The sequence below is a fragment of the Kryptolebias marmoratus genome, linkage group LG23 (genome assembly GCF_001649575.2).
Source record: "Kryptolebias marmoratus isolate JLee-2015 linkage group LG23, ASM164957v2, whole genome shotgun sequence".
Taxonomy (NCBI): Eukaryota; Metazoa; Chordata; class Actinopteri; order Cyprinodontiformes; family Rivulidae; genus Kryptolebias; species Kryptolebias marmoratus.
Genome location: NC_051452.1, coordinates 11446042 through 11470812, shown reverse-complemented (window position 1 = coordinate 11470812; position 24771 = coordinate 11446042). Strand labels below are relative to the sequence as shown.

Genomic DNA, 24771 nt, shown 5'->3' with positions numbered 1-24771 from the left:
GTTCATGGTTCCGGGGGAGGCAAAGTTGGCACCGGAATCTCCACGAGTTGTTTTTTGAACCAGTAAACTCAAAAAAGTCTTTTAAATAAGGCCATGGGTGGCGCGTACCTTCTTGCTGACTCTCCACAACAGAATCCATTTTGTGTGTGTTAGCCGCGTTGCGGGAGCGCCCGGCTCATACAGTAAGAGCCATACATTGGCTGTATGAGCCATACAGTGGCTGTTATTGGCCCAGCTCTTCTTGAAGGTGTGTCTAACGTTACCTGCGATTACTTTCATACTATCGAACAAATAAAAAACCTGCAACGTGACGTGAATTTACTTTTTACTTCAACACATTATAAAAATGTAGTGTAGTAGAAAGTACAGATACTTACTGTAAAATGTAACGAAGTAAAAGTCGAAAGTACCCACGTTTAAAAATACTTAAGTAAAGTACAGATACATGAAAAAAGTACTTAAGTACAGTAATGAAGTACTTGTACTTCGTTACATCCCACCACTGTTCAGCAGTCTGTGGAAAAACTGCATCTAAAAATAGTGGATAGTGGACTTTAAATATCCGATCATCTACAGTTGTTAATATCAAAACATTTGAAGAATCTGGAGAAATCTCTGAGGTCAAAGGTCAAGGCTGAAAGTCAGTATTGGATGTTTGTGATCTTGGAGCCCTCAGGGGCCGAAGCATTAAAACCAGATCTGGTTCTGTTCTGGACATCACTGCATGGACTCAGGAACACTTTCACAGATCATCATCTGTAAACACAGCTCACCGTGCCGTCCACAGATGCTGCTTAAAGGTCAGGCAAAGAAGCAGACAGATGTGAACACCATCCAGAACTGCTGTCGTCTTCTCTGGACTAAAGCTCATTTAAACTGGACTGAGGCAAAGAGAAGAACTAAGCTGTGGTTAGATGGATCCAAATTTGAACTTCGGTTCAGACTGAAAGCCTGTTATCAGGGCTCAGTCCAAAAGTCTGCTTCTCTGATGGTGTGAGGGTGCATTAGTGCCTCTGGCATGAACAGCTTACACATCTGGATAGACGGCATCAATGCAGAAAAGTAAATACAGGTTTTAAAACATCTGCTACCATCCAGCAAAGACTCAGGACTGTTGAACAGCTAGAATCCTCAGACCAGAATGGGTCTAAAACCTCCAGCAGCTGCACTCCTCAGGTCCTAGATGTTTACAGACTGTTGTTAAAAAAAGAGGGGAAGCTTCAGAGAGGGAAACATTCACTAAAAAAATATACAGTTTCTTAGTTTAAACATTGTGTGGTAATGTGTTCCACAGTGAATAAAATATGGATTTATGAGATTTTTTGAATCATTGCATTCTGTTTTTATTTACATTTTACACAACAGGTTGTAGAATGGATATACTTTGTTCAGTACTGTCTGTAATCCTACGGATACCATGTCAGCCTGTATGGTTAGATGAGAAGGTCGTAAACTGTTACCAGCGGAAGTTCACACTGTGTCAGATTGGAAAACGGTTGGGGTTGCATCTATTAAAGATCACACAGTTCCCCCCAAAAAGGGGCAGCAGCCAAATGCAAGAGGATTGATAATTTTGTCAAATTGCCTGCAGCACTTTGAGGCCGTGCAGTCAGCCGCTGAGCATCTTAAAGAAGATCTGGTGTAATATATGAAGCCATCTTCATAATGCCTCAAAATTGAATGGCTGGAATGCCACTTTAAGTAGTGCTAGAGTAATTGGTCCTCAAAAAATCTTAATAGTATCATATATCTGGAACTGGGGTTTTAAAAGGATCTAATGTGGGATCTTGCCTTCATCTTTTTCCACCTCACACACACACACACACACACACACACAAGGTAATGCATTCAAGCCATCATTTCATCTTAGAATTCCCAAGCGTTTGGGACACCATATGCCATAATGATCCTCTGTAAATGGCTTGGTTGGACTGCTAACTTGTGTAAATAGTGCAGGCAGAGACTAATGTACTGACTTGTAATAAGGGGGAAATTACCTGCCTATTACAGCTAGATCCTCCAAGAGAGGAGAAGAAGGAGGAGGAGGAGGAGGAGCTGATAAAAGAAAGTGGAAGATGGAGTGGAAATGGAAATGGCAGTGGGGAAAACACTCACGGGTTGATTAATGATGGAGAAGAGAGGAATTCTGAGAGAGAATGAAAATAACAGTTTTTGATCTTTTTGAGGAACTTTAAACCTTCCAGACATTATAGCTACTAAAGAACAATAAACTAATAAACACTGACACTGGCCATGGACTTAAAACTTAAGAATAACTTGTCTTGGTGTGACGTGGCAGCAGCTGAGAGTCATTCACAATACATGCACATCAGATTATTTGAATAATGTTAGACTAAAACGGCTACAGCTGCTTTATTTCTCAGCATAAGATATGAGTTTAAAACTCTGGCATGAATGGCGAAATTACATTCAGATCCGTTTTTCCTGTTGGCTTTTGTTATGTCAACGTCGGCGTGCGATAGATCAACTTCTGCAGATGATGACGTTCGTTAGGATGCTCCAAAACAACACACAAAAAACAAAGAACAGAATATAAATGTCTCTGTTGTGATTGTATGCATCCATACACAATCTAAAACGGCTAAAACGTATAATAATCTATATAAAAGTTTCTGTAAAAGTAGTAGTTAGTAAGTGTATTGTTCAAGGGTAATAATCCAAGTAACTAGTTATAATCAAACAGATACATCAAATGCAGACTCTGTGGTTAGTCTGACAAACTAACATAAAGCAAAGGTGACAAATCTTTCTGGTGTGCACATTAATGAGTTACTCCTGATTCAGTCTTCAAAGATAATGATGATAAACATCTGATGATAACCCACTCATTAGGACAACATTAGTTGCCATAACTGTCCAATTTTATCTCCTTTACTGAAGACATGCACGGGTGCACAAATAGATTATTGCTTGATTCTGATTATTTAAAAAAAATATCTTGGAAATAGTTTTGTAATGTTTCCAGATTTGTTTGAAATGTGTCTAAAAGTGTGGCGCTCTGAGAGAGACAAAAAGATATAAAACATTTAAGTTGACCTTTAAAACTGAGCTACAGCCATCAAAATTGAGTTAGAAATACTCAAGTTACAAAAACTTTAATTTGCAGCTGGGAGGGAGTTAATGTTTTTCAGCACAATGTGTTGATTTAATAAGTTTAAGTGGAAGTTTCTTGAATGAAACTGTTATGAATGGCGTTCAGTTTTTAATCCATACTTGATGTTTCACCTAATTTGGGTCTCATTTTAAGCACAATGCCACATTTAGCTAATCTTTTCAAATCTGGATTTTGTTTGCTGACAAATTTTGAGCTTTGTTAAACCAACGTCGTTGCTTTTGTGGAGCCTGTTTAAGGAAATTAATTGAAAATCGTCTCGGAGTTGATTGTAAATCAGCTATCTGAGACACAAACATGCAAACACTTGCATAATGTGTCCGCGTGAATAGACAGTTTAGATTGCTGTTTAACAATATTTGTTTTTTTACTTATTGTGTTCGTGGAGACAAACGTGAGGCATGTCTTTTTGTGCAGCTTCTTCATTTCTTGTTAGTTGTTTGCTATTATAACAAGGATCCATTTGATGTTGGCGGGCCTTTTATCTTCAAATGAGCCATTTAAATGTCATTACTGTAGAGTGTGTGTGTGTGTGTGTGTGTGTGTGAGTGAGACAGAGATCATTACACTTACAAGATCCATTCATGTCTCGTCAGTTTCCTACAATCTTAAAATTACAAGCATTCACTTCATGTTTAAACATTATTTTTGACATAAATACCAGCTTTTTGTCTGTTTCACTCTCCTCAGCTGTTTAGTGTAAAAGCTATAATGCATAATTAGAAAAAATAAATTAAAGCTGCGGGCATCCAATCTATTTATAAATCTGTAATTTAATTATTTTTAAAGGTGGATAATAAGTTTTGTTTACAGTAGGTCACAACCTCTATTTCATCGTCTTGTGAATTTGTTGTAAACTTCTTAAATTGTGTTTTTTTGTTGTTGTTGCTGCTGTAAGTCTACAGAAGCTAACTCATCATCACAGTGATAAACATCTCACATCAGCTGAGGCAAATAAAAGAATCCCAGGAGTTTATTTTTACAACCTGCATGTGTATTCGACAACAGAACATTTTACTGCACATTCAGCTTTACACACGCTGCTTTTAATACATATAAATTTGTCAAACATGGTAACAAAGATGGAAAGTTTGTTTATATTGACTTTGTGAACGATTATGAATGCATGAATTAGTGTTTACCCAAGCAATTGTGTAAACTTGGCCGTATAAAAACATATATATTGTATTTATAGCTCTTATTTTTTCAGGAACACTACATTAGAAATGAAAGTAGAACTCCTTGAAGAATGCATAAGTGTTAAAAGGAGCTGTTAGCTCTCAGAGTACATGCTGGAGATGACTCAAGCTACTACCACACCTAATTTTAGCTCCATAGCTGTAAAATAGCCTGAGTTAAAATGAGTGGGTGATTGGCTGTGTCAGCCATCTTGAATTCAGTTGAATGTAGAAGTTAATCAGTTGTAGACACACATCTACTTTCTGAGACATTCATTAAAATCTGTCCAGTGGTTCATGAGATATTTTGCTGTCAGGACAGATGAGAACACACACACACACAGATAAAAGGGCAATTACATTATCCCCCGCTTTAAAAAGCGGCAGTCAAATAATGCAGCCATTCATATGTAGGTCTTTTACCCAGCGGCTAATTTTAAGTTGTTAAAACAACAAATACTAAAGGGCCACTGTTCTAAAGCAATTAAAATAGAAATAAATTGTCCTGTTATCTGATACAATTCTATATTTTAAAGTCTTTTAAAGAAAGGAAAGGTTAAGAACCTGTTATCTGGCGTACAAAGATTGTGATTTATTTATTTATTTATTTATTTTCAACAAAAGCCTATTTTTTAGTAATCTCAACCTCTTTATTTATAGATTTCCAGTGATGGAGAAAAAAGCTGTGTAACCTGCTGCAGTTTTAGCAAAGTGTTAAATGTAGAGTTGGATTTTATATTTAATTGAAGGACTAGTTTAGGTGTTTTCATACGTACCTAAAGAGAAAACTGAAATAATGTCCGTCTTTAGTATGTTGCCTTAAAGAAGGTAAATTGAATAATCGTGTGTAAACATCCTTTCACCACCGGTTAATCCGTCCTGACCCGTAAGGCTGATGAGTTCAGAATATTTGTAAGTAACTGGATGATATCTGCTGTATTGGCTTCATGTCTGTGGTGGTAAACCAAACACCGTCTCTGTCTATTTGCTGGAGTGGCAGATAAGCCGTAGGACAGCCCTCCCAATGCACTACTGGTAATTTAGGAAATCCCTTACTGGCAGGTTGAGATGACAAGACCGCCGTTTTTGTGGCGGTTCTCTGTAATTTGCTTGTTTTCCACTGTGCTATAGAGCTGACGCAGTGCAGGAGCAGACAAGCCAAGAAGCTTTTCTTTCTTTTCCTCCTTTCACTCAGCCTATCTGCCGGCCTTGCTCTCTCACCCGTTTGCTGTGGGTTCGCTCTCTCCTATTGTTGTTGTCGTATTATTCAGCTCAGCTGTGCGGCCTCTCGGCGTTAAAGAAGAAAAACACGGGCTTCAGCCGGTGTGGAAATCACAGCCTTGTGTCCAACGACACAAGTAAATCTTACATTTACCGGAAGGATAAAAGCGTGGCGCTCCGACAGTTTTAAACGTGCTAAACAATCTTCATCAAATTTCATTTGTGGGTAAAAATAAAAAGCTGCAGAAATGAAGGCGCAAATATTTCAACTGCACCCTTATTGCAGAATTTGCTTTCTTCGAAGCATTGTCACCAATTTCAACATGAGAGGAAGTCGTTTCAGACAGGTTTTACCCATCACTAGTCATTCACATTTGTGTAAAAACAAAAGTTTTCAGTTTGATTTGTACTTTTTGTTGTAGATGAAGGGACAAACTGAACACAGGCTGCTCTGTGTATGCATGTACAGTACTCTTTATGCCAAAAGAACTTTGACAAACAGCCCCCGTTTACCATGGTGACGCCGCGGCCTGTGTTCTCGTCTCTAAGGTAACCGCGGCCCTGAGCTCCCTCTTATTGGCTCAGCCGCTCGACACCCAGCAAGAGACAAAAGAGAAGGACCTGGCACTGGTAATTTCTTATCACCAAATCCCATTAGGCTCAGGGTTTTTCTGTTTTTTCTCTCTCTCTCTCTCTCTTTTTTTTATTAGCCCACACAAAAGTAAAGTGGAAATCACCGTACCCAGTCGGCTCAGCCCCTACTGTGAGTCTGACTGGGCCCCCTAATAACATCACTCCACTCCAGCTCAGGCAGTATTAATACAAGACAGAGTTTTTCAAAAGCGAATTAATAGGCTGGGAAAAATAAAAAGCTTGACAAACTGAAATATAATGCAATAAACCTAACGGCTTTTATGTTGTTTCAATAATCCTGTTAATTAAATATTAGCTTGCGTGCGGTCGTGTGTAGATCTCAAAGACAAGCTGCTGCCTTTCAGCGTGTATTTAAATCAGCACATTAAACCCAACAAGTTTCTTTCTAAATGCTTCATTAGGTGATGCCACCTGATCAGATGTGTAATAAAAGCTAACTTTTTTCTGTATCTGACTAAGCGGCGACTGTTGGTGACAGATGGGAAGTGGGATTCATCTTCGAAGTCTCAAAATGTTTGCGATGGGTTCTCTGCTTCTTTGTGCGAGACGCAGGATCTCGCTCTCCTGTCGATGGAAGTTTGAACGCCTTAAAAAAAAAAAATTTGCAATACAAACTCTCTGAAAATAGTCGCCCACGGGTGCCTGGAACCCATCTCAGTTAAATATTTTTATAAGTAAGGCTACGTTCACACTGCAGGTCATCACGGTCAATTCCCAATTTTCCTTTTTCTTTTTGTGTGTCTGTTCACATTATAATGAAAATATAAAGGGATCCATCATCAGACTCCAGTGTGAACAGTTTAGGCACAAGACGACGTGATGCAGTGTCTACGGACGTAAATATGGATGCTCTACATGTCAATTCTGATGTTTTGTGCAATCAGAGCCGACTAAATTTTTATCTGCTGTGCTTGTTTCGTCCAGTGTTTACATTTGATTTTGCCATCTCCCACTTACTCAGGTGCAGAACTGGACTTTTGGAACAAGAGTGACGTACTGAAAGTAGAAACAAACTCTAGCATCGATACGATCCGACACAAACGTTAGGATCATATGTCGGTGTAGCTTCTCAGTCGTCCAGGAGTTGGCAAATCTAAACAAATAAAAAAAAAAGACGAAGCAGCTGGACCTTTATTCTGTAGCTGAAGACTTGGAGTTCCATGTCCTTGGTATTGATGATGCTAATATTTGTATCGGTCCACATACAAAGACTTCAATGATGTAAAAGTCAGATGAAATACAACAAGCCCGTTCAGACTGAGGTCGCTTTGAAAAAAGTGGGATATGTATCCGATTAGGACCACATAAAAAATGTGACCTGGATCACGTTCAGACTGTGATTTAAAATAAATAAATTATGAAAATGAGATACAGGTTGTAGATGGGCTCAGTTTCGCCTGCAGTGTGAAGGTAGTCTAAGAAAGTTAAACAAATGTGAGACGACTTTGGAAAGGGTTTGGGGACCAATGAAACAAAATTGTGACTGATTGGAGAAAAAATGGAGACATAATTAAGATACTTTGTGACAAATAAGTTCCCCATTTTTCTGCAGTTACATATGTACGCCAATTCATTGTGATTTTATGCATATTTTCTTGCAATTTATTGTCCAACTGGTCCTTGACAGTTCTAGCCCAGTGTGAAAGAATGGCTGCATGAATCCTAAGTGGTTCAATCAAAGACATCTGGACTCTTCTTTAAAGTCCAGTTACCTTCTTTTTAACCACTTAGGATCATCGTGTCCTGATGAGAATCGACACCAACTGATTTGCCTTTTCGCACAACAACCCCCTGCCAAGTTGTTTACGTCACCATTTAGGACATCACTCAAACAGGGCGAGTTCCTACCTGTAATAAAATAAAATCGAATTACTGCAAGTGAAGCCAGGTGTTGAGGCCTCATATTCAGCTTCTGTTGAGCCGCTGAAGACTTCAGCTTGATGGAGTTACCCCGATAAATATGTACATCAATACCTCGTCATCCCTAAAACGAGACATTTCATAAAATGAATACAAATAGGGACAGGAAAAATCATAAGAATACCATCGGTTTGTGTTTTTAAAGGAAGGGGCAAGTTTTTTCTCCAAAGGGAGCGACAAACAACTGGGCCGGAGCAACAAGCCAAACTCAATTCTGCCAAATATAAATGTCATAATTAGCTATAAATGTGATTTTCATGAGGTGTTGGGCAACAAAAATATGAACCAGTCATATTGAGAATTTCACAAAAACATTTGCAGAAAATGTGCTTAGTTTGCAGTGTTTCTGACGACCAAAATATCAAATTGTTTCCTTTTGTCCAGTGAAAGAAATAAAATTTTAGTTGGTTTTGTAGACTGAAGTCCTATTTCATACCTGAACTGGAGGTAAAGGACAGCTGCAGGTGGTGGTGAGGGTTACAGACTGATAAAACAACACTTAAAGTGAAGGAAACTGGCATGGCTGTCACTAAAAGACGAGAGTGACGAGGGAAAATAGAGGTTTAAAACCCATTTGTCTCATGTTCTCACAGACAGGGGTGGTTATTAAAATCTGCAACATGAAAAGTAGCCCTAAAATTAAATACAAATTATTACATACCCATTAAAATCCGAACTGAAAGCACAGAAAATAAATTATCAAAGCCACTCTGAGTTCAGCAGCACCTTCATAACCTGATTTAAATGTAGTTTTTTAACCATCACCTGGATGTTCAACACAGATATTTTAACAACTTCAGGAGTGTTAAAGAGTTAATGACTGCAGAGGCTTTAACTATCATTTACATCCAAACTTAGAAAAAATGTAGGAAACTACAATAAACTCTGTTTATTGTAATTTTAAGCAACAGAAATGACTGTTTTCTAAATTAATTTTGTTTTAATCAATATTATTAATTTATCTTCTAATAAAATCAATTTTTGGTTAGTTTTTTATACTACTTCTTCTTGCATTCTCTCCCTGGCAGCCCCACATTCAACATATTTGTCTAATATTTCCTCCTCTGCACATCCAAACCATCTTATCTTAGCTTTTCTGCTCTAATTTTGTCTCCAATACATACGTTTATAATACATATATATATATATATATATATATATATATATATATATATATATATATATATATATATATATATATTATAAAAGTATGTATTTGTATGTATATGAATATATATACATTTTATGTATAAATATATAAGACCTTTGCTTGAGGTGAACTTACAGAACTTTCATTGAAGACCACTGCTCAATAAAATATTTTGAAGATCTAGAAATATTAAATATACAGCTTTTTTTGTTTTGTTTAGAAAGAAGGCAGTCCCCTCTGAAGCAGTGATGTCTGGAGGTCTTATTTTATCCCTAATTATTTTTTTCCCAACTAAATCTTTACTCTAACTTCAATAAGAATGCCGAACAGACGTACAGCTTGTAATTTTATGTCACATTTAAATTTAATAAGACAAAAAAAGCAGCCAAAGTCACAGTACTCCACAGCATTTTGGGCCCATTGGAATGTGTTCATATGCAAAACTGTTAAAAAACAATGCTGTCCTGATCGTTTACATTACTTTAGCCCAGTCAGGCATAAAGTTCTGCTTAAAATAATCATTTTAAAACTTAACCCTTTCATAAACAGTCCTGATGGTTGAAGGTCATACAAATAGGTTACTGTTACAACAACGTGGCCTGCCTACTCTGATGCTAGATTCAGTTTCAATTCAATACATCGTGCAATTAGGATTTCATCTTGAGATATCCTTTTTGTAGAGCAAATCTGTTCTGGCATATGTAGGCAGCCATTTTCTCTAAATGGTATTCCTGAAATGCCATGACAGGACAAAAAAAAAAACCTTAACCCTCCTCAGGTCAAAATGACCCACAAGTCCTCAGTTTTAAAACTAAAGGCAGCAGGAGGGTTGAGAAATGTGAAAAAACCACCTTATAAAATCTAAAGGGTTTTCTACTGTTCTCTAGAACCTTATTTATCAGTTAAATAATGCATGTAATAATGTAATAATACATGTAATAATGATATGTAATCGCTGCTAAACATCAAAGAAAAAAAATGTAATATGCAATAATACATGTAATAATGTAATAATACAAACATTTGAACTTTTCTCTTTAGTTCAACACTATTCAGAAAGAAAAAACAGCCCTCTGTGCATTTAGAATGGTAGCCAAAAGGTAAACGCTCACAGAAGTCACTCCAGATGTTGGAAATCCAAACACCTGCATGTTTAATAGGACTGAATGTGTCGGGTTAAGGTGATCTCGCTCTGGGCTGAGACAAGTAGACGGCGTGCAGGACGGAGTCTCCAGAATGTCCTTGCGACATTTGCTGTTGCTTGAGTTTTGAACGTGTTCAAAAAATATTTTGTGCAACAGATTTTGTTCTCTGTGTGGTCACATACGCTCAGAATTAATAAGACTGCAACAAATATCTGCCTGTTCTGTCACATTATTGAGTCGCCAACTATTCTCTAACAGTCGCAGCCCAGTGAGTTACATCCTTTAGTGAAATTTAGGGCTTTTGGGATACTTTATTATAACAACAGATTCAGTTAGTTGGAAAAAGTCTTGTTAAGGAGGAAGGCTTTGGCCGGGAACAGAATATTTACATATTTGCATGAAAAAACACAACAATGACATTAAAAAAAAATTGCATTTGCATACGCAAATATTTAATAGCACTAATTAAAATAGCAGAAAATTCTACAGTAAATCTTTGCTCTCACTTTTTGCCCCGAACTTCCAGGTTTCACATAGAAGGATTTACTGCATTTCATAAAAAAAAGCTCTGAAATGAAAAGAAAACAGACAGGAAATTACAGTTTATCACCTGCATAACAAAAGTCTATACAAAGAATCGATATTCTTTTACATTCTGGCATATCAAGTCATCAAGTCAGCTCAAAAATGTCTCACCTGCCACCTTTTGTCTAACTAACTGTGTGCAGGTGGGACAGCCCGAGCTCCAGTGAATCTGACACCTCTCAGCAAACTGAAAGGGCCTGATGTACCCAAGGCTGTAATCACCACGTGTGTGTGCGTGTGTGTGCGTGTGTGTGCGTGTGTGTGCGTGTGTGTGAGTGTGTGTGTGTGATAACCGCCCTTTAAAGTCAGATTGACAGACAAAGGTCTAATCGCTCCTGAGCTGCAGCAGCCAAACACCTCAGAGGAAGTATTGACCCAAAAGCATCATAATCCCCTTCACCTAACACTGGCAATTTCATGTAATACCTGTAATAACACACATTCAGCTCAAAGTAGTCATCAAAAGAGCTCTGAGCATCTGATTTTGAAGAGGTGAGTCGTTTGAATAAAAGGGACCCGGAGAGTATACCAATCTGTAATAACAACACTGTGGCCCCGACTCGCTGTCTTTTCAGGTCCTTGTATTGTTGCTTTCCTTTTTTTTTTAATAGCATTTTCACTTGTGCGCTCTACAGTTTTGTGTTTCTTTTTAAGTTTACAAAAGCAACAAAGTAATAAATGGAAAGCCACGCAGTTTTCTTTTTGTGTACCCGTGAATGTACCTTTCAATCTCCAGATTACAGGTTTGAAACGTCTTTGTTAAACATGATTTGACTACCGTGTCGTCATGTTATCGCTGTCAGAACAGCTTGTGTACAAAAGTTCAAGAATCTTGTACAAATGGCAACAACTTCTGTAGTAATATTTAGCTTTTTTAAGTTCGCGGAACTCCTAGAAGTAGCAAATGTCTAAAATATTAGTAGTAATTTGATGTATCCAAATTAGGCGCTTTTGGTCCCATGGGTTTGCTTTCGCACTGCCAGAGGAACGCTGTGATTGTGCAACAGTAATGGAGGACTCCACATCTGGAGCTGTGTGTTGATCGCCTTTGGTTTCAGTTTTTAAAACAAACAAAGTCTAGTCCTGTTTTCTGCATCTGAGTTTAAGAGAAAATATAAAGTAATCTGTCTGTGAACTGAATTATTAAAACAACTCTAACCATGAAGGTAGCTCATCTTCTAAATGGCCAAATAAAGTTTATATTTCATTACGGCTGAGGCAAAATCATAATTATTTTACAAAAGAAAGAAATGTAAGGAAACCGACCTGCAGCTGAAGGGGTTCTGTAAGTTTATCCTCAGAACTGGATATCAGAAATCATTTTGCAGCAATAATTACTTCATAAATAACAGCAGGTAAAAGCAAAAGCTCACTGAACTTTACCACCATACATGAACATCATTAGATCATTCAATTACTTAAAGAACAAAAGTAGTTCTAATATATTAGCTGGGCTTTCTTCATCTTTTCTTTTTAAGATTTAAGTGAAAATCAGACGTTTGGTTAAAGTTACTCATTGCAAAGAATTAAAAATCAAACATTCTGAACTAATTTAAAAGATGTCGTTTGATAGAGTTTACTCCAGTAGACTTCCAGATGTATTGATGTGCCATTCTGAAATGCGGGTCCACACTTGGTGTAAACAAAGGTCTCAGCTGAAACAGCCGAAAACCAGGTGGAAGCTCGAGTCTCATGATTGACCTTCATTAGGCTGGCTGCAGTCTGAGTAGGTAAACAAATACGGTGGATCAGACAAGCGTAGAATCTCAGAAGATACTTTTAAAGAGTGAATCTGCTGCTAAACATCAAAGAAAAAAAGAAAAACGAGTAAGACGGCTGTCAAGACTATATCTGGGATCGAGCAGGGCAGTGAAGCAACATTAGGCAGAGCTCGACATAAAAACGCAGCTTTTGCAAAACTTGACTAGACCCATAATTTTAATGTATAGATGACTTTTAATCACTCTGGTTTTGGTAGGTAAACAAACACACCTGGTATTTGAGTGCACATTAACCATAGATATGATTAAGTTCATTACCTTGTGAATTATTTGGATTTTTTGTCCAGCTTTGATGACTACCCTAAAACCTGTACAGGAATCTGCCGTTGTAACCAGTTCACAAAGTTTCAAAAAGGACAACGTTCAGCCTTAAATGGGATCTAATCGAATGCAAAAGTGATGTTTGCATCATACACACAACCATCATCATTGTCATTATCATCGTCATCATCACAGCCTCAATCATCCCATTCTGTACTCTCTCCTTCACACACACACTTTCCGGCCTCTGATTTGGTATTCATGTCACAGAGATTAATCAGCCTGCTCATCCCATCTGCTGTTACACACTATGGGCTCACACTCTACCTGCCTCTAGCTGTGTGTGTGTGTGTGTTGTGGTGGTTTGACAGACAGTAAGAGGGGTCTCTATCACCAATCTGCATATCTGCATATTAACACCGGACCGTCCCTTTAATTTCCTACAGCCTCTGATAACCGTCGCCTCTTCTTGGCCTCTTTGTTGCTCTGAGATTTGGTGTTTGAGAGAGAAAAATACTGTCACTTTATTCTGATCCTACACACATACAGGTTTTTATTAGACTGTTTAGAAAATAAAACCATCTGTGACATTAAAGAAATTATGTAAAGCAGAGGGAAAGACGTTCAGGTCTGTTTATACTTGACAGATTGGGAAAGTGTTTAAATCATCAAGAGGCTCTGAAACTCCACGCTGACCCATAAGAGTTGGATCAGGATGAATTGTTTGACAGCTCTGAGGTGTAAGACAAAATTTTAGGATTTTGATGCTAAATATAGTTAATATATAGGTGCACTCAGGCTACAATCACACTGAAGACAAAAGTGACCAAATCTGATTTATTTATTTCCCAAATCAGAGCCAGGTCACTTTCATATGTGTTCCTAAATCGTTTTTGAAGTAGGGGTGTGAAGATCGATCTAAATATTTATATTATCATTAAGTTTGTTTCTCTCCTCTACTTTCAGTGCGTCTCTCCAGATCCAGAAGAGAAACTCTGCGCCGGAGTAGGCGGGAACCGGCAAGATCGAACGTAAACACTGGACGAAACGACCATGGCAGGTAATTTCGCCAACTACTACTTCAAAACTGATCCACACATGCCGACGTGTAGCGTCCAGGTTTACTTCTGTAAACATGGCGTGCTGAGCATCCGGGTTCACACCAGAGTCTGATGAGGGTCATATTTACATTATTATGTGAACAATCTCACAAAAAAATGGATTTGACCATTAAGGCCCGCAGTGTGGACCGTAGCCTAAGACTTTTTAAAATGCAGTAATTACAATAAAAGTTTTCACACCACGATACAGTTTTAAATAGTGACCTTTAGAGACAAATACCTTAGTTTTTAGGTGAAAGTTTATAAAAAAAACTGTAATGAACTCTAACTCTTGTTTTATTTGTAATTTTCCCAGCACAATGCTGTCATCAAAGATTCATGATTGATATTCTACAGGATGCTCTTTTTTTCCATGTAGCAGAAATAAAATAAAAGCTCAAGTGGGTAAATATGTAATCCAGGGGCCATTAAATGTGCTAAATGTGAACCTTGGTAAAAATCCACTTGGCCTCTTAAATACACTACAACCATGGAAAAAAAACACAAACAGTTGATTGAATACTTCTAATTGAAAACTGTTTTTCCTACAAAACCATTTCAAACACATGTTGAAAACATTAATTTAGATTTTTATTGTTTAAATGCTTTCTGTTGATTGTCTCATTTATAGCCTTTATTGTTTCAGTCATGTACCTTTTTATATATTAGTTAGTTAAGGGAAATAATGCGTTTGCTAATACAGGATGTGTGCTATCGAACAGAATTTACAAGTAATTTTGTTGTTGAATTTTTGAAGTTTTGTACAGAAAGAAGTTGTGTTTGTTTGTTTTTTTGATGCCTCTGTTTAAGGCTGATGGAGGGAAGCAGGTGAAGAGCAGACAATAGTCTCTTCAACGATGTTGTCTCTGCTTTGTGCTCGAATTAGTTTTTTACCGATACAATGAAAACCTCGGAAAAAACTTGACATAAGGCTCAACAAACTTCGGCTTGCATGTCGAGGTTAGATCTGAGCTTACTGTGCAGCTCAACACAGTTCTTCCTCCTCATGTTTCTCCTGAACTGCTGAAAATCTGAACGTTGACCCGAAATGTTCAGACAAACCGCAGACGTAAACGGTGTTTTTTCTTGTACCTGTTTTTCAGGACAAACATTGCATGGTGGCTGAAAGATGAAAAAAATGAAGCTAATCAACCCTGAAAAGGTAAGAAATGAAAGTTTGTTTGTTTTTTTCCTTGATAAAGACTTGAGATTTGAGTAAAAAATGTAGAACATCTCTGAAGGTCAGTCCGAACGCCCACAGTTATGGGTTTTATTTATTGAAGCAACAAAATGCCATCGCACTAATTGAAAGAGTTGGTCTTTAGATGTTATATAGAAAAAAGATCAACGCTTTTTAAGTGTAGTCAAGTATAAATTAAAGATTTTTTGAGATCCGACATAATTAAATCTATAAAAACTGTTACCTATCTTTCATTAGAGGAGGTTTGGAGCGACAACGATCAAGTTTTCTTTTTCTTTTTTTTCCAGCCTTTCTGATGCTGTATCTGTTTGTGCCTCCAAGGATCTTTAGTGAGATAAACACTTGAGCTGCTGATGTTTTGCTGAGGATAATCCATAATGTTTCATAACAGGGTCAGAATCATCGTGTGTCTCGGCTTGCGCAGCAGGAACGTTTCCAGTCTGTACAATACGAACAAGGTGAAGATTTAAAACCTTCATCTACACCTTACAGCAGCTACTGATAACTACAAACTCTTAAATCAGGCCTTAATTTGTTTCAATAACGGAATGTGCCTGCAGCTGAAGCAGGTTAAACCCCTGATCTATAATCCTTTACAGCAACTAGGCTGTTGTTTCTGTTGTTTCATTCATAGAAACTTCTGAGCTGATTTTTTGTTTTTTAGAAGAAAATTCATAACCTTATTTTTTCAGGATTAAAGCAGCGGGATGGGGATGAGTGTCAAACAATGTGTTTTTAGTAAAAGTAGCTGTACTTTCTGTTTTAGTCGATAAAATACTCAACATAACTCCTATAATAAGTAACAGCTAGAACAATTAAACACTTTATTGTGACTAGGATTCAAAAATGAAACCATTAAATGTTAGAAACCCCCCAAAAAACAAATGTAAACAAGGATAAAATAAGAATAGTACCTTTTTGCAACCTTGGTCAAGAACAGCAGCCTGTCGTTATGACTTGCAGATCACATTTATTTATTTATTGTTCTAATTTGTAGCTCTAATGGTGACGTGTTTCAGACAAAAACACACAGCCCAGAAAATATTTATTGTACAAAATTGATTAAACGTATTTCTATTTCTAAAATGGTTGTGATAGTGTAAAAAAAATGCAAATAAAAACAAGATTCAGTGAAGTGCAAATCATTTTAAATCTAAAAACAGACTCTAAACTAAGATCCTCTTATGTTGAGATGTTTTGTATATGATTATCACCTGCGACAATCATTTTAGATAAATATCTGTAAAATTCACTAAGTTGTAGCCATTTCTGTGTAGACTAAAGCTGTGGTGGCCATCTTGAATTAAGGTGACTCTAACAGTTAATCAACCTAATGATTAATTTCTATAAGTTTAATTAAAATCTGCTGCTTCCTGAGATATTTCACTAACAAACAGAGTCGATTCCAGCTGTTAACGCCATAAAAGCTGTCAAAAACAGGAATTTTCAGTGTTTTTGATTCAACCTTTTATGCTTCTGAGACAGTTTCTACATAAATGATTGTTTGGGGGTTAATGTAACTCATCAGGGTTTTCGTAAAAACTGAGTTGAAGAACGGCAAATATTCCTCGCCTTTGATTACAACTAAATTCAGCGATTAGTTTTCATCAGTTATGGAAATTCTCCCATGAGAGTTCGGAATATCTCGGCACGGCTCATTTGCATATGATCTTAGCCCCAACTTTCGCTTAAATACTCCCCACCACTCAATTTTAGTTGACCTAATAGTTTTAAATATTGTAATATTTCTAAACTCCGCTGCTCCTGTTAGGACTGTTACTGCAGCGAGGACGAGGACAGACAGACGGACGGACAGTGTTGTACTTTTGAAACAATTTGGGCTTTAATTTTACTTCAGAGACTTTAAGCATTTAGTTGTTTGGTTAGCTATCATCCTGGAACCTGGATCCATCGGGATGTTTTATTAATAATCCGCAAGTACGGGCGCAGAGATCTCGTTTAAATAGCGACCAGAAAAGAGCAGCAGACGTCATTTACCAACATTTCTGTAGCTTCTTGTTTCAGTGCAGGCTGTGTAAACATGTTCAGCTTTTAAGAAACACTCAATGGCTTATAGTCTTTTTTTTAATCTATTAAATAAGCTCCTTCCTTTCTGACTGTGTTTAATGTATATATATATTTTTTTTTAGGACATGATTACAGAGACTGCAGTCAAGTTAGCAGAAAGTGTGGCTACTTTATAATCATTATAAAAATTGAACGCAGCAAGATGTTTGTTTGCTTTTTTGCTTCTAAATACCACAAAGAGGGGGCAGCAGGATTTCATTTTCCGCAAAACTATCCCAACCGTGGTCGGCTCTAGAGATTGCATCTTTTGTGTTTGGTTTTTGAAAAGTGGCTAATTCTGGTGAGAAAAGCTGCCAAGTTGTGAGCAGAACATGGTTTGGAGGACAACTCGGACTCCTGGACTCTGAGGGGAGACGGAGTTGGGACAATTTTTATTTATTTTTTTAAATGGCTCTGATTCTGAAGTTACAGCGTAAATCTAAAATTCACCACAACAAGTGTGATTGTTCCATTCAAATATGTAGAAAACATGCTGGAACTGTTCCTTTTGTGATTTTCTGTTCTTTAAAATGTGCTCATGTTGTCTGTCAGACTTAAAGGAGTGTAATGGACATCTTATCAGTACAATTTGACAGCGTGTGTGTGTGTGTGTGAGCAGAGTGCTGACAGCACAGTGATGGGATGATAATGTGTGTTCTTCATGGTGGAGACATACGAAGTGATGGACAGGGCTGTTTCTTGTTCTTATCCTGATCATCTGTCCAGTTTGACTGACAGGGCAGCGCTCCTCTGCAGTCTTTACCCTCCATTTACTCAGCCCACCTCCCACAGGATGTTTCTGTAAACTTCACCTAAAAACCAGCAATATTTAGGTAAACCTTTTCCTCTACATATGTGGAGATAAACCACCTAAAAAACCCTTGTTACAAACATTTAGATGCAGGTTTGTTTTATACTTTGATTCCAAGCGGTCAGACTTTCCTGTAATCTTATAAGTAGTTCTGGGTGTTGTTTTAAGGTATTTTTCAAGTTTTTCTTTGGACTAATTCCTGAACATGTCAGCAGATTGTGTAGTGTGTTCTCAGAAATGATGGAAAGTGGACAAAAGGAGGTCTAACAGATGAACAGTGTATTAAAGTCATGTCTTTACAAAATGAGAGAATATTTACTAAAAACCTGACAAAGGACCTGAGAGCTGCATCATTGTCTCTCAGGCAAGTTTTCAGCTAATAACTCTTTGTGGATCACTTTGTCGGTGCTGAAATCTATTTTATGTGTCAAACTCTTACATCTTTCATTGATTCAGCAGAAGAAACTGGCTCAAACTGTGTTTTTTCTTTGACAGGCTGCTGGTAACAACGTGTCTGAAGATATAAGTGAAAATTAGTTCTTTGCCATGTCGTCCGTTATGTGTCCACACAACACTGGTTCATCCTCTGCATGCATGAATGATTCATGGATCAGAATTAGGTGGCTTAAACAAAAAACATTTCTCTGAATATGATCAGGTAGTGGACTGGAAACGAGTGGAAAAGCAGCCAAAGTCCAAGGAAAAACTTTGAAAGAACGACTCAGACCTCTTGAAACGATTACAAGAAAGTCTGCCTGCATAAAGAAATGAGGACATTTGCACAGTTCTGTAAATGAAATCCTAATTTCCAGACTGAATACCTCCTTAGTATTTCACTTTCCTACCCCCTTACTCCTCTCGTCATGCTGCCGATCTCTCCATCTCTCCTCTGCTGTCTTGTCGCTGCTTTTATCTCGTCACACAAAGCAACCTCTTCATCTCATTGTCCTGCTGCTGCGATCTGCCTCTTATTCACGGTGATGAGGGTCAGCGGGTCAGCTGGGGGGGGTCGTCATTAGCTGGGACTGTGCATGTATGTGAGAGAAGTGTGGTCCACAGGTGTAGAAAAGATAAGAGCCATAATAGCCAACATAAGAAGACTGGGGTGCCTGAAGTAGAACTATAGAAGTGTAAAGACTAATGTAAAGCAACTACGGTTAATATACACTGACTGGCCATTTTATTTGGTGAATCTTGCCAAATACCGGGTTGGACCTCCTTTTGCCTTCAGAACTACTCTAATTCTCTGTAGCATAGATTCAACAGGGTGTTGGCAACATTCCTCAGATTTTGGTCCATATTGACATGATAGCATCACGCTACAGACTTGTCAACCAAATATCCATGATGAGATACTCTCGTTCCACCACATCCCAAAGGTGATCGAATGGATTGAGATCGCTGTAGTCCAGTGAATGCAGGACCAGGAAATGTTTTACAATCTCCTATTGTCCTATGTTGGTGAGCCTGTGCGAACTGTAGCCACAGTTTCCTGTTTTTAGCCAACAGGAGTGGCACCCGGTGTGGTCTTTGGCTGCTGCAGCCCATCTGCTTCAAGGTTGGAGGTGTTGTGTTCAGAGATGGTGTTCTGTAGACCTTGGTTGGAATGAGTGGTTATTTGAGCTGTTGTTGCCTTTCTATCATCTCTATCATCAAGTGGTTATTTGAGCTGTTGTTGCCTTTTTATCATCTTGAACAAGTCTGTCCATTCTCCTCTGACCTCTGACATTAACAAGGCTTTTTTTTTGTCCACACAAAGGCTGCTCACTGGATATTTTCTGCAAACCTTAGAGATGGTTGTCTGTCCTGTCCGGCACCAACAACCTTACCACATTTAAAGTCACTTAAATCCACTTTCTACGCAAGTTTAACTTCAGTCAGTCATCTTCACCATGTTTACGTGCCTAAAAGCACTGAGTCACTGCCATGTGATTGGATGATTAGCTATTTGTGTTACCAAGAAATTAAATAGGTGCACCTAATCAAATGGCCAGTGAGTGTCTGCATATGAACAGCTGTTTAAGTAAGGTTTCTAGTTTTTTTTCCTACATTAAGTTTCAACAGTGTACAATTTGCACACATTGTTTTCTTTAAAACATTACTAGATACATTTTATAGAACAATAACTGCAGAGTCAAGGATGATGTTTCCCTTAATCAATACAGCATATCAAGATTAAGCCTATATGAAAAACTTAAATATGACCCAGAAAACAAATCTTTGAAAAAGACCCAAAAGTAAAACACAACTGTGTCGGTTGACATGATAGCATTGAGACCACAGTTATGCAGAAGACAAACGAAATTAATGTGTTTTGTATTATTTCCCAGTTTTGACATTAAAGTTGAAATGTTATTGGAGAAAAACAGTCATCTTTCAAGACTAAACCACAGGAGGTGATCCCCGTTGTCTTCCTGGACTCCACTGTATTTGCTCCATCTTTTAATATTATCGTATTTAAAGGTTATCGGTGCAGTTTTACTGGGTAATAGACAAAATAACACGTAGTATTTTATTTGAACTGGTCTCTCCGTCAAACATACACTGATTGTTAACCTCAAAAAAAACTCTCTGAACATTTGATGATAAAACTGATACTGAAGCCTGGACCACCAAAAATTTTGAAGGTATTTATAATCCCCACATTGAGACTTTAATGTTGAAACTGGGAAACAAAAACATTTTTCTTTAATTTTCTTCTAAGTGACCCTTATCTATTGTAAAACAGCAAAAAATGGGCACTAAATTTAGGAAGTATTACACTGTTGAGATTTACAACTCTATCCAAATAGTTAGTTTCTCTGACTCATGGCTTTTTACTGTCAGGCTTTTCCTTTCTCTTGGTTTCCATGCTGACCAGCTGCTCCTGCTTTGTTTTTCTGTCAAACAATAGGAACAAATAGGAAACTGCTGATGCTGTAAACAAGCTGTATCCAGAGCTGTCCACATTTCATCTTTACCTCCTCTCCTGCTAAACATGGATAACTTAGGTGAACATGTATGTTTATAAATATTTTTGGCAAACAGAAGCTTTATGCCGAAACTCGTAGTGATGGAGTTTAATTGTTGGTGTGTGTGCTGACCGGCCTGAAGGCCCGTTCTGTAGTTTACCGTGTAATGAAACTCTTAGTGGGTTGACTCCGTTGAGCCTTTTGTGTTCGCCAGTAATGAGAGCTGCGTAGCGTGTGATGCTGCCACTGCTGTTTGTTTAGTTGCTGCTGTGTATTTACATACATGTGTACGTGTGTGTGTGTGTGTGTGTGTGTGTGTTTGGTTGCCAGTATTTGTTCAGCTTCGTCTGCTTCCTCAAGGTTGCCTCATCGCAGCCAGGAGACTAGAAAAATACTTTTTGTGTGCATGTTTGCCAGGGGGAATAAAATCTAAAGTAAACATGTGTTCGTCTCTTTCCCAGGTGGAGCTGGATAAATGAATCCAGAGACACGACAAAAGACAGCTGCTAACTTGTGATTGTGGTACTCCGAAGCATGGCTGAGAAAAAGAAGCATTTTACTCTTTTAGTTTAACTGAAAACTGCTGCAGATGGGAAAAAAATACATTTTCTTTTTCTGGACTCTTGTTTTAATATTGGAAACTGTCAGATTTTATAAGAAAAGGGAGTTCATAAGCTCAAAAATGTCATTATCTGCTAAAGCTGCTGTTGGTCAGTAATTATCTTTAACAAAGGCATAGTTCAGATTTCTGCTGAATTAAAACAACTCCAATCTAAAAAGATTTTTTTTATAAAACTTCACAATGCTGTCAATGTTGCATTAGATGGTTATTCACTCCCCTCTAAAAGTACTGGAACAGTGAGACCAATTTCTTTCCTTTTGGGTTTGACACCAAGAGATGAATGTGAGACGAGAGCAACATTTCAGCTTTTACTGTCAGGTGTTCACATCTGGATCGGATACACAACTTAGGAAATAAAAGCATTATTTGTAACAGGTTGACTTAATAACTTGTTGCAGATTCTTGCTTGCAAGCCAAACTTTTACATTCTTCTTTTGAGATGCTTTTTCAGGCTTGCGGCTCTATAAGGTTTAACTCTGGAGATGGACCGGGCCAGTCTAGAACTTTCCACTTATTCTTGGCTCCTGATGAACTCCTCAGTTGATTTGGCAGTGTGTATGTCCCTTGTCTCCCTTTCTTTAAATGTTTCTGTAGATGGTAAAATGTTCTTTAGCCTTTCCATCACTTTGGTAAAGGTTCATCTTTTTTGATAAAGCCCAGTCTGGCCCCTCTATTCTTCTTCTTAATGAGTGGTTTGCATCCTCTGGTGTAGACAAAGTCTTCTGTAAACAGTAGAATTGTTGCTGATGTCACTAAAAGTAGTTTTAGGCTTTTTTGTCTCTCACAAGGTTTCTGTCGTCCTGTTGGACGTCTGTTAGTGAGGACACCAGTGGTTGCTTTCTTCTTTAGGACACTCCAAATGCTTGACTTAGCTGTGGCCAGTGTTTGTGCAGTGGCTCTGATTGTTTGGACAGTTCTCTGGTTTTCTTGTTGGTTCCACCTCTATAGACCATAAATGAAGTCTGCACGGGCGAAACCCAAATCTGAAACTGAGAAGAGACATTCAGCACAATTTGTTTGCATAATCAATGTAATAAGACAAAAAACATTTGCTCACCTGAAAATTTGGTGTTTCTTTACAAATAATGCTATAATTTAAGTTGTGTATCCGATCCAGATGTAAACACCTGGAAATAAAAGCTGAAATGTTGCTCTCGTCTTATTTGAGTTTGACATATTTTGAGGTCAAACTCAAATAAGACAGAAAACTTCCCAGAACAAGGTACTGTTAGTTAGCAGGACAGACGGTCGCAAGGTTCAGAACCAGACTGAGCATTTTCTGTGTGGCGTTTTCTCTGGTTTCCTCCCACAGTCCAAAAAACAGGCATGTTAGATTAAGAGAAGTCTAAATCACCCTTAGGTGTGAGCATGAACGACTGTTTGACTTTTTTGTCCTTGTGATGGACTGTTGTACCCCCACCTCCTCCGCAGTGACTCCTGGAGATGGATTTACTGCTGTAAGTTCATTTAGCTTAGGATATTTCTCCATTTTCCCTTTATTGTATTATTTAAAATGCTAACATTTAAGTTCCCCTGAATTCTTTTAAAGATTTTGTTTCAGCAGCATCACTATTATTAACTAACTTTAAAATTGATGAAAGACTAACAAAATTTTAAACATGTTTGAAAAAGTAATAACTGAAGTCCCTCTATTATAATTGTACTATTAGCAACTTCTCAGTTCACAAAATTGAGAAGTTGTTCAAGCATATAATAACTATTCAAAAATAATGTAATGCTTCCTGAAGTAATTTAAACAAGGAAATCTTCAGGAGTCTCCACAATATGCTCTCAGCCAAAAAAAATGAACTTTTCTTTTAACAAAGTACACCAATTCAAACAATCCTTCTGTCCAAATATAAACACCCCTTAGCCGAACAGCATCAGTCATTTCCATAAAGCCCTCAGCCTTCCTATCCTTCAGAATGCATCTAGTGATTGCTCTTGCAATAATTTGTTGAGTCATTTCTTTATTTTTAGACCACGCTGCTTGTGCCTTCATTGCCTCGTTGGACATCTGTCCTCTTAGAGCCAAACCACTTTCACATTATTGAAGTAGCTTTTTTTTGTCAAAGGAGACTAACAGATAGCTCTCTCTTGTGTGTTGACGCACAAGGAAATGTAATATTGTGAGATGATGCTTTTTTGGCAAATAGTTAGGCCTGTGTTTTTGTGGACAGTATGTTATGGTACAGCCGATGGTCAAACAGTTGACTTGTGTTTCGCTCTTCCACGTTGACTTTCTTTCTACTTGTTCTGCAGACAAGGTAACCATATTCACAAGGTCTTTTCTCAAAACCTTTGTAAAATTTAAACTACAATCAAACTTCAGACTTGGTCCCCTGGTACATGTTTGGCTTGTGTCTGGTATGTTGTTGATTTGGTTAGATGGTCAAAAGATCAGACCTTTTTTTTGTATTTCTAAATCATGGAAATCAAACTAAATTTTACTGCAACATTCCTTTTTAATCCGAGGTTCTCCTCTAATATTGTTGGTTTACTGTCATTACTTTACATCTAATTAAAATGGCAAACTGCAGCTCTTTGCCGTCTGATTTAGATAAAAGTGATGACTTAATATACTGCTGACAAACTACATAAGATTATTTCTTTGTGTACTGAGACATACTAAGTGTTGAATGTGCAGTGATGCTCAGTAGTAGCTACATTTTGTTCTCTTTACACAATCTATCATAATCTAGCAGGGACATAGAGGGAGCATTGAGCTACTGTGATAATGTCTGTCACTGTGGGTATAAAAAGAAAAGGATAGAGAGTCTTTTTTTCCTCATTCTGCATGCCAGGCAACTCCCAGTGGCCTCTCTGTTGACATAGCTTCCACAATAGGGACTAGAGGCCTCCCAATGCCTCCCATTATAAACCTAACCCCAGGCGGAGTCGCTGCCATACAGGGTTATCCAGTGCAGGCCATTCAGCTTTGGCCAAAACCCCCAGAATATTATCCTGGATATATAAGACTACAACACCCCC

The 24771-nt window shown here is 37.8% G+C and overlaps 2 long non-coding RNA genes across 3 annotated transcripts in view; one reads left to right on the top strand and one right to left on the bottom strand.

Annotated features, from left to right (window-relative positions):
* Positions 1 to 24771, top strand: part of LOC112451039 — an 89110-nt gene that overhangs the window by 53265 nt on the left and 11074 nt on the right. For both annotated transcript variants that reach the window (XR_005232771.1, XR_005232772.1), the window contains exons 2-3: positions 13995 to 14088; positions 15232 to 15290. This is a non-coding gene — a long non-coding RNA (uncharacterized LOC112451039). The remainder of the gene's footprint in view (positions 1 to 13994; positions 14089 to 15231; positions 15291 to 24771) is intronic.
* LOC112451040 overlaps positions 22076 to 24771 on the bottom strand; it is a 55440-nt gene continuing 52744 nt past the window's right edge. The window contains exons 5-6 of the long non-coding RNA XR_003039772.1: positions 22838 to 22907; positions 22076 to 22769 (exon numbers count right to left, since the gene is read on the bottom strand). This is a non-coding gene — a long non-coding RNA (uncharacterized LOC112451040). The remainder of the gene's footprint in view (positions 22770 to 22837; positions 22908 to 24771) is intronic.